This window comes from Pygoscelis adeliae, unplaced genomic scaffold (assembly GCF_000699105.1).
Source record: "Pygoscelis adeliae isolate BGI_AS28 unplaced genomic scaffold, ASM69910v1 Scaffold196, whole genome shotgun sequence".
NCBI lineage: Eukaryota > Metazoa > Chordata > Aves > Sphenisciformes > Spheniscidae > Pygoscelis > Pygoscelis adeliae.
This window is the reverse complement of record NW_008824936.1, coordinates 1,498,639-1,508,080: the sequence shown is the minus strand read 5'-3', so window position 1 is coordinate 1,508,080 and position 9,442 is coordinate 1,498,639.

Genomic DNA, 9,442 nt, shown 5'->3' with positions numbered 1-9,442 from the left:
GGATCGAGTGCACCCTCAGCAAGTTTGCAGATGACACCAAGCTGAGTGGTGCAGTTGACATGCCTGAGGGATAGGATGCCATCCAGAAGGACGTGGACAAGCTCGAGAAGGGGGTCTGTGTGAACCTCATGAGGTTCAACAAGGCCAAGTGCAAGGTCCTGCACCTGGGTTGGGGCAACCCCCAGCATCAATACAGACTGGGGGGATGAAGGGATTGAGAGCAGCCCTGCCGAGAAGGACTTGGGGGTACTGGTGGATGAAAAACTGGACATGAGCCAGCAATGTGCACTCACAGCCCAGAAGGCCAATCGTATCCAGGGCTGCATCAAAAGAAGCGTGGCCAGCAGGTCGAGGGAGGTGATTCTGCCCCTCTACTCTGCTCTGGTGAGACCCCACCTGGAGTACTGCGTCCAGCTCTGGAGTCCTCAGCATACGAAAGACACGGACCTGTTGGAGTGGATCCAGAATAGCGCCACAAAAATGATCAGGGGGGTGGAACACCTCTCCTATGAGGAAAGGCTGAGAGAGTTGGGGTTGTTCAGCCTAGAGAAGAGAGGGCTTTGGGGAGACCTTATTGCAGCCCATCAGTACTTAAAGGGGGCTTATAAAAAAGATGGCAGCAACCTTTTTATCAGGGCCTGTTGCAACAGGACAAGGGGGAATGGCTTTAAACTAAAGGAGGGTAGATTTAGACTAGATATATAGAAGAAATTTTTTACGCTGAGGGTGGTGAAACACTGGCACAGGTTGCCCAGAGAGGTGGAAACGTTCAAGGTGCCCCATCCCTGGAAACATTCAAGGCCAGGTTGGATGGGGCTCTGAGCAACCTGATGTAGTTGAAGATGTCCCTGCCCATGGGGGGGGGGTTGGACTAGATGATCTTTAGAGGTCCCTTCTAACACAAACTATTCTATGATTCTATGAATCTATGCATGTAGTATATGTGAGGGTGTACAAAGGGAGAGCACAAAGGCAGTTTTTGCCCTCTTTGTTCCTAACTGTTTTCTTGTTCCAGGCAAACAGTATTTATAAAATACCCTTCATTCCTGACGCTCACAAAAGTTAGAAACATTGGAATTTTTTTTCTCTTTATTAATCAAACTAAAACAAATTATTTTCAGGTCTATAACACTGAGATATTAATGTTTGAACACCATTTTCCCTCTGCATTTTCTTTTTCACAACTTTACTCCATATCTCCCCTTTTATTAGTTGACATTGTCCAGTCACCTGAATGTTTACCTACATACTTTTTAACTGCACTAGTATAGGATGTCTTGTTCTCTAAAGTGATCACCATATCGTGATCTCAGCGAGTTTCTGGCTATTTGCATGCTTTCCACAGGTAACATATTCCTGAGGAGCTGATTCACTCTATGATGATAAAAGGGTTAACCTTCGGCCCAATATTTGCTCCTGAAGGACAGGGTATGCTTATCCCTCTGAGAACAATGTGATACTTGTTGCCATTTTTCTTCAAATCTTTCATCTGAAGAAACTCAACTGCCTAACATGGCTGCAAACCCTTCTGTTTTTATTCCTGATGTTGTGCCTTCAAGTGAGATCTTCTACATGTTGTATAGTATATAAATAATTACGCATAGAGCCAGCAAGGACACTGAAGTGTTACATTTTCATTATACATTCATTTCCAGACACAGTCTTAAAATCTGTTACACCACATGCTAAGTTTCTCAAGTATTTTGCCTGGGCAGCACTCAAAACTTCATATATGCCTGTAAATGTGCTAGGAGTCAAATCTAAGATCTGATTTAGACACATTTGCACTGTCTCTGAAGAAATGGGTTCCCATAGATAAACAATGATACTCTGTAAAACAAAATTAGCCATTCAGTATTATGACTGTCACAATCAGAGGTCAGCAGCACACTCAAGCACACATCAAGACAAGGAAACCTACCGAGTCAGTTCAGCAGCAGCAAGCAAGCAGAGTTAAAAACTAAAGGAGTGGAAAATTATTATATTCACATTAAAGACATTTCCCTCACAATTTGTTCTAGAAGATTATTAACCTGCTTTAAAAAGAATGCACTTTATGAATTCAATTAGCAATACATACTGTGAAAGTTCATGTACACATAATACAGGCTTCTTGATATAGTGGATCTGGGAATTGTTCCTACTAGGCCAAAATTCAGATTATCCAGTCATACACCTCCATCTTGGGCTAGTGTTACATGATTGAGCAGGTATAATAATTTCATTACTACCACAAGAGAGAGGTCCATCCCCCATCCCACTCCAACTGTCTATTCCTTTCCTGACTGTATAGTCGCCTCCTCCCTCCTGCATCTGTGCTTGCACTCATTTCATCCTGTGATGACTCAGTTTAATTCACCACCTAACAAAAAACAAACTGGAATAAAAATTGAAGCATTTTGCTGGGCTAATGAATTGGATCTGTTCTGTGAAGGTCTGATGAATGCCGAAGTGGGCAGGAGTGAGAGTAGGAAGATAAAAGCACCCTCCTCCTCCTCCTCACCAAATTGCTAGATTTGTTCAGTTGCTTTTTGATATCACAAAATCCCACAGCAGGTGCTTCACCTAAGAATGGTTTGAAGTGTTTCAGAGAACAAGAATTAGATCCCTGGGTCCTTTACACAGCTGATACAGAGAGATGCAGCATGTGTACACAGTTGGAGTGTGATCTGGACCAGACTCCTTCTGACTGGTGCTGTATTGGCGTAAGTGTTTTCTGTTCAGCATAGCAATACAGACTCAGCTTCTCTGCATTCAAACTGCAAAGGCAATTAAGAAATCCAATGCAGATAGTTAGAATGTAATTTGTGTGTGTGTAATAAATGCTGTTAGGCTGCTTCTGCAAATTCCAGGTACTTCACCAAACTGCTAAGAGTCCTGAAGGTTGGTGATTGTGTAATGGGGAAGACAGTTATGGAAAGCTAGAAAAAGTTATCCCCAATAACAGAAGGAAAAGGCTCTGGAAAGAAGTTTAAGAATTGCAATTTGTTCCGTTTTGTTGGATTTTAATGATTGTGATGAACTCATGATTTAGTGTCACCAGCTTTTTTTATATGGATATATGGCCATATATGTGTATGCCATGTGTTGGCTAATTTTCAGCTACCTGCCAACAGTGTATTATATAAAACCCTGTGGATATTTAGTTGTTCACGTCACAGTTTTCATAGAGAGAACTGAATATTTCTAAGGCTGAAAGTGAAATTCCATGTTTCTTTCTTCAGTGGCAGTGCAGGTTTAAGCAATTTCCACTCTCAGCCCTTCCTTCCTGTCTCCACACCACCACATCCGTTGTGCCAGCACAGCTGTTTGTGCAGCCTGTGGTGAAAATGGGAACCATCTGAGAAATCCTGGGGCAGCAGAGAGGAAGCAAAATCAAAAGGAAGCTTATAACAACATGTGAATTAAGATGTATGAGAGACTGACCTTGCACTGGGACATCTACGAGGTATATGGACGCCTTGTCACACTGACCTAGGTCTGGGGAAGATTTTATAGTTTCTTATGAAATTTCAAAACGTGTCTCAAGAACCCTCTTATTTCTTTAATTCAAAAGCTCTTTCTTTATCTAGTGATCTTACTTTTAGCCATTTGCCGCTTGTAAGACTTTTTATGGAACAACCTTAAAATTATTTGAAAACAGAACTTCTTGAGGAGTAAAGACAAATCCTTAAGTGCCAAGTGTTCCATGCCTCTTTTGCTTTTCTCTCAGGAAGCCAGTTGAATTGTAGCTAGATGTATGTTTATCTATATGCATATGTAATGTGTACGTATACAGTTTACAACAATTTTGCAAGCCACTCTTGTTTTTATGTCAGGTAAGCAGTTTGTCTTTCATGTTTTTGCTGCCTAGGGGAGAGCAGAATATTCATGACATCTTCATTAAAGACAACATCCATCTTATTAAACATTTTTTTATTAAAAATATTTTATACCTGAACAGAGCTGAACACTCAATTTCTGTAAAGACCCACAGACATTAATGTCTCACCTGTCTGATTTGGCAGTTTCTCCAGAGTGCCTCAGTTTCTCCTTTTTTGAGAACGAGGGGTTTTGTCACACTTATATCCCACACCAAATGTTGCCCATTTATAGACCTGTAATTTTGGAACACTTCACTGTCCAGATGCATTGCATATGGGAGGCTGGGTATCTGGTTTCCATTCCAGGGACCAGGCAGTAAAATGCATATCACTTAGGTGCTTTGAGTTTTTGGCTAATTTCAAGTCTGTGTGTAATGACTGGGACTACTCATATCCTTGACGCTAGGCAAATGCTCAGGAGATTTACTACAAGTTAAATCACAGTAACACAGTGGTCTCTGACTCAGGAGCTTTTAGTCACAAACTCTCATTTTTCTTCACCTCTTATCCTCATACATTGAGTTTTCTGTGCTTTTAAGTAATTATTTTTCTCCTTAAATCTTAAATTCATGGCACAACTTACCTGCTATTTTACCCTGATAGTTTTGTCGTCAATTCAGACAGCTAAAATAAAATAATTTTGAAGGCTGCATTTCTTTAACGTCTTTCCCCAGACGATCTCAAAATCCTTTATGAAAAATAACCAAGCTTTTCAGTATGTCAAAGGCACTTGAGTACTTAAAGAGAAATTGATTCTGACACAGCCCAAGTCTTTCTTCCCAGCCCAGCATTCTCTTATCCGGATTCATTCCTCCTCTCTCTCTCTCCCCTCCTATGCTAACAAAACTTCAACTACCTTTGATTCATACCTCTCTTTAACAGCTATATCTAACTGTAGACTATTTCTTCTAAAGGCTTGATTACACTATACTTCACCTAGCCATCAAATCCTCTTTTCTTTCTGAAGTCCTTTTTTTTCCATACGTCTTTATCTTTCTGGCCACCTACCACCTGTTTAATTTACACTTTGTCATTCATTGAGTGAGTCTTATTTCCGCAGTATCTTTTTCTTTCTTCCTTCTTCTAATGAGCTCCATTTCAGTTCCACCCTCTTTCACCACTCTTTTAACGCTTTTTCTTAATTCCTTGTTCTTTGGATTGCAAACCTGACTCTTCCTTTGCATGTATTTCCTTTTTGCTTGAATCAAAAATCTGAAAATCAGCTAGATTCGCTTTGAAGCAAATTTCTTTTTTCTTTCCATATCATTTTTTTTTTCGCTAATCAGTTCTACTTCTTTTAGCTAAGAGAGTATCTCTTATCCTTGAACTTCTAGTGATGGAAAATATATTCTTCTTTTTCCACCTGTTGAGTTTGGATTGGACATGGGACATCCAGAGGACATCTCAAAAGCAGAAAAAGATACGGGACTGAAGAAAAAGGGAGAATGTCTACATCTGTTTTTTCACTGAATAAATTTTTTATATTAACACCATAATTTAAAGACTACGGCATGGGAGCTCGCACTGCCATTCTGTGTACTTTCTTGAGAAAAAAGCAACAACAAATACATGTATTGATGCTGATTTGAGACAAAAGTGTCTTAGTTAATATTTTCACTCATTTAGTACTAAGTAATGGTGAATACAGTACAGATGAAAGACATGGTGGTTCTGTCAGACTGAGTGAGCAATGCTTTACACCCTCTTTACCAAAAGGGTTAAAGAGCTGCCCAAGGCGTGTTTGAGTCGCCGTACTACTTTTAAAACACTACCAGATATCACAGTAGTTGCTTTCTTCAGAAGCAAATTTACAGGCTTGAGTCACTCCTTCAGCTGCTGTCCCTTCTCTGTGCTCCTTGCTGCCCCCTCAGCCCTCATCTACCTCATTGCAACTTTCAGCATTTAATGATGATGGCAGTGAGAAGCATTGAAGTCTTTAATATTATTATTAATTATTAGTGGTAGTAGTAATACTATAGTCTGAGATTCTCTTAGTCGACTAATTAATTTGCCAACTAATTAATTCGCTATTCTCAGAAATAAGAATGGCAAGTAATAGGATATTTGAAAAAGACACGTTAGAAAATTACTGATTTCAAACTATTGAATCAAGAAGCTGCTTGCTTTCAGGACTTAAAAGTACACTACTTGGCACTGGGATACTGACTGTTGCTGCTTTTACTAGCATTACAGATTTGTTGCGTCTTTCTTGGATATAAAAAATCAAATATCTATGAAAGGTACAAAAGATTAGCAAAGTTCTGACTTTTAGCAAGACCATGATCATCCTGAAGAATTTGCTGTCTTGGTAGAGAATAAAAATACAGCATTCTCCCCTTTTAAAAACTCCTGAACGTGCCATTTTACCAACACACATGAAATATGAGCACCATCCAGTGGCAAAGGAAGTAAATCACAGCTTATATTTTTGATTTCCTCTTTTTCCTCAAACCACAGAATCTAACTAGGCATTTAAATGTTTATATTAAATTTCCTGCATTTTTGAAAACTGGCATAACTACATTTCTGCTAATTTCTGAAAGATGTTGTAGCCGTAGGAAGCTTTTTTCTGAGTACATTGCATCTCTACTGAACAGTGCATGTTAGTCTTGGTGGTCAGTACAGTTTTTTCATTAAAAATGCAAAAAACTTTTGCAAACACATCCTTCTTTTCTCAGCCACTGCTATCACAAACATAATTGATTCCTCCGCAGTGTGACAAAATAACTGTTCCTCTTATGCCAGCATGAGGATTCATCAACTGACATGCACCTGTGGCTCCCTGAGAATAGGGTTATGATTGCTCAGCTTTTCTTTCACGCTTTTTTGTTGGTTTTTTTTTTCTCTGCTCTCTTTTTTTCTTCTCTTGCATGATACTCTGTAAGGTATCGATAAAATTTTGATACATTAGAAAAGACTAACAACAGGCAACAAGACTGTATAATCTCTGTCCTGCAATTCACTGAATATGAGAACCTCTGTTGAAGGGTATGGAGGTAATGACATGGCCTTTATTTGTGCCATACCGATGCTGACTGATTCTGTTGTCTTTCTTTGGGGAAATCAGATCTCACAAAGCATACTGGTTTCAGAAGCCTTAGGCCTTCTGCAAGAAATTACATTGGAAGGGTATTTTCACTTTTCACATGGATGATTTTGTTCTTAGGCTATTTCAGATTGTGTAGGACACAAATAGGATTTTCCTTAATTTTAAGCATGACTGCCTTTTGCAATGATCTCTTCTTTTTAAAAAAATGCAAATTAATTGCGGTTATGACTGATATGACACATAGACTTTCTGGCTTTCAAGCAGATAAGTCTCTGAAACCTCTCTCTCCTCCCTTCTGCTCTTCTTTTACTTCTTTTTATCCATAAGGACAGCAAGTAGCAACTTGCTCTCAGTATGAAAGCGGTATGAATTCCCTTGGTTTTTACAGCAACTGTACATACAGTTTCATACTTTGCTTCAGCAGTTCTTTCATTAATACCCAAGGCCTTGGATGTTACACTTTATAGTAATTATTTTTTATGTTTTTAAACCTCCACATCTAGCAATTTTTTGGACCAGTCCTGCTTCTTCAGGCAGGACAGACAGTGCCTTCATTTTTAGCCCATCTGACTAAACCAGGTTAAAGGAACTTCTGCACTGCAGGGTGTTCAATCGCGGTTGAGATCAAACTATGAATCGAACATCCAGCAGTAGACAGGACATACATTCTGGGCTTTCTCAAGCCTGAAAAATTTCATGAAGCCGAGGTGAGACATGCTAATTGGAGCTATTAGGAAGCAACTGATTGAAAAGCAATGGTTTAAGTAAGTGGAAAATCTAAACACTCATTAGAAGTGTTCAAGGAGACAGGCAAAAGGGCAGAAACAAGACATATATTCCCAGCAGAATAATCTTCAGCAATCTGCTTAAGTAGCATTAGTCCCCTTTGTGATCTTTAAACAGAAGTAGCTATTGCACTTCAATAGTAAGATCTTGCTCATATTCTTTTTAACAGGTCTTGTGCAGCAGCAATTTGGCCATCGCTTCACATTTAAAACTGGGGTCTATATAACTAAAAGCACATGTCACTACAGGCAAGAAGTCTGTAACAATAGACTTCTGCACTCTGTGGACTGGGCACAGAGGGGATGCATGACAACTACCCTGAACAGTCACTTGCTTTAGAAGCCTGATGCGATACGATAGTGGAAATCTGCTGCTGCTCTGCCACAGCAATAATATTTTGTACATGCTTCTTCTATGTCTCTAATGCTGATCCATTATACACATCGTAATATTGCCAACTGATCAGTTATGAATGCACAACCTGCTGAAATTACACCAGCTCTCTCCCATATGTTCTAATACATGCATTTTAGAGGACTACTTAAAACTCTATTTTATGTGCACAACTTCTAACAAATGTAAGATAAGCCTGGTAATTAAATACAGCTTTTTCTCAACTAATGCTACCAGTTCAACTTTCTGGTAATTGGAAATAACTCCAAAAGCTCCCAGGTTAGAAATGGAGAATTATCTGGGATTATCCTCCCAAAGACAAAAGAATTATCCTGAAGGAATTTTATTGGGTTGCTAAGTTATTTAAGATTTTGCTCCTTTTCATTTGTTTGGCATAGTTTTTCCACACTGACATGCTCCAAGCTGTACTCTTGAGACACACAGCTACACTGTGTTAGAACACCATAGTTCCCCATGTGGACAAGCAGAAAGCACTTACCTCTTGGGCCACCAGCATCCCAGATCAGCCTTCACAATTTTTCTTTCCACATCTCAAAGGGCAAGAGGTGGGCAATGAATGATAGAGAATAGTCAGAGCTATGTAAGAGTTCTGTTTCACTTTTTGGCCTCTGAAACAGGGTTAAACTGGAGTGATGGAGAGTAGGATAGTGAGACATCCATATCTGGTTATGATTCTGAGACTTGCATTTACCTCAGATGAATTAATCTGGTTCTTCGTCTGATGCTGGAACAATGTAACTAGGTTCTGCCCTTTGCTTATTACAGGTAGCGAAGTCAGTATTTACACCTATCTTTAAAGTTCTTTAAGGTAAGGAATAAATCATGTACTAGCTTCCAGAGTATCATGCCAGTTTACAGTGCTACATCAACTGCTGTATTCACAGTAAAAGTCCTTGCCCAATAGTTTATTAAGATGACTGATTTAGCACTTTGTTTTCAGATTCTTTTAGCATCTCTATTCAGCTGCTAAATGTTACTCTTTCAGATAGTCCAGCTGAGGGAAAAGCAGGCTGTGTTATAAGTGTATTAGGAAATCACAGAGAAATACCTTGTCAGTCTCTTTATTCATAGGTTAAAATGTAATGCGATACAGTTCTTAACAGTTACTGACTGAAAAGAATTATCTGCATAAAACAGAAGCAAAACTGAAGGAGACTAATTAAAAAAGCCATCTTGCTTCAACTTTTGAAACGATTACATACAGAATAATATACATATTTACAATACAAGTATATTATATAAATATAATATATATGTACTCTTGTAACCACAATAAATATCAAGAAGGTCTTTTTTAGGCACACAGCATAGAAAAAAATGCAGAATCTGC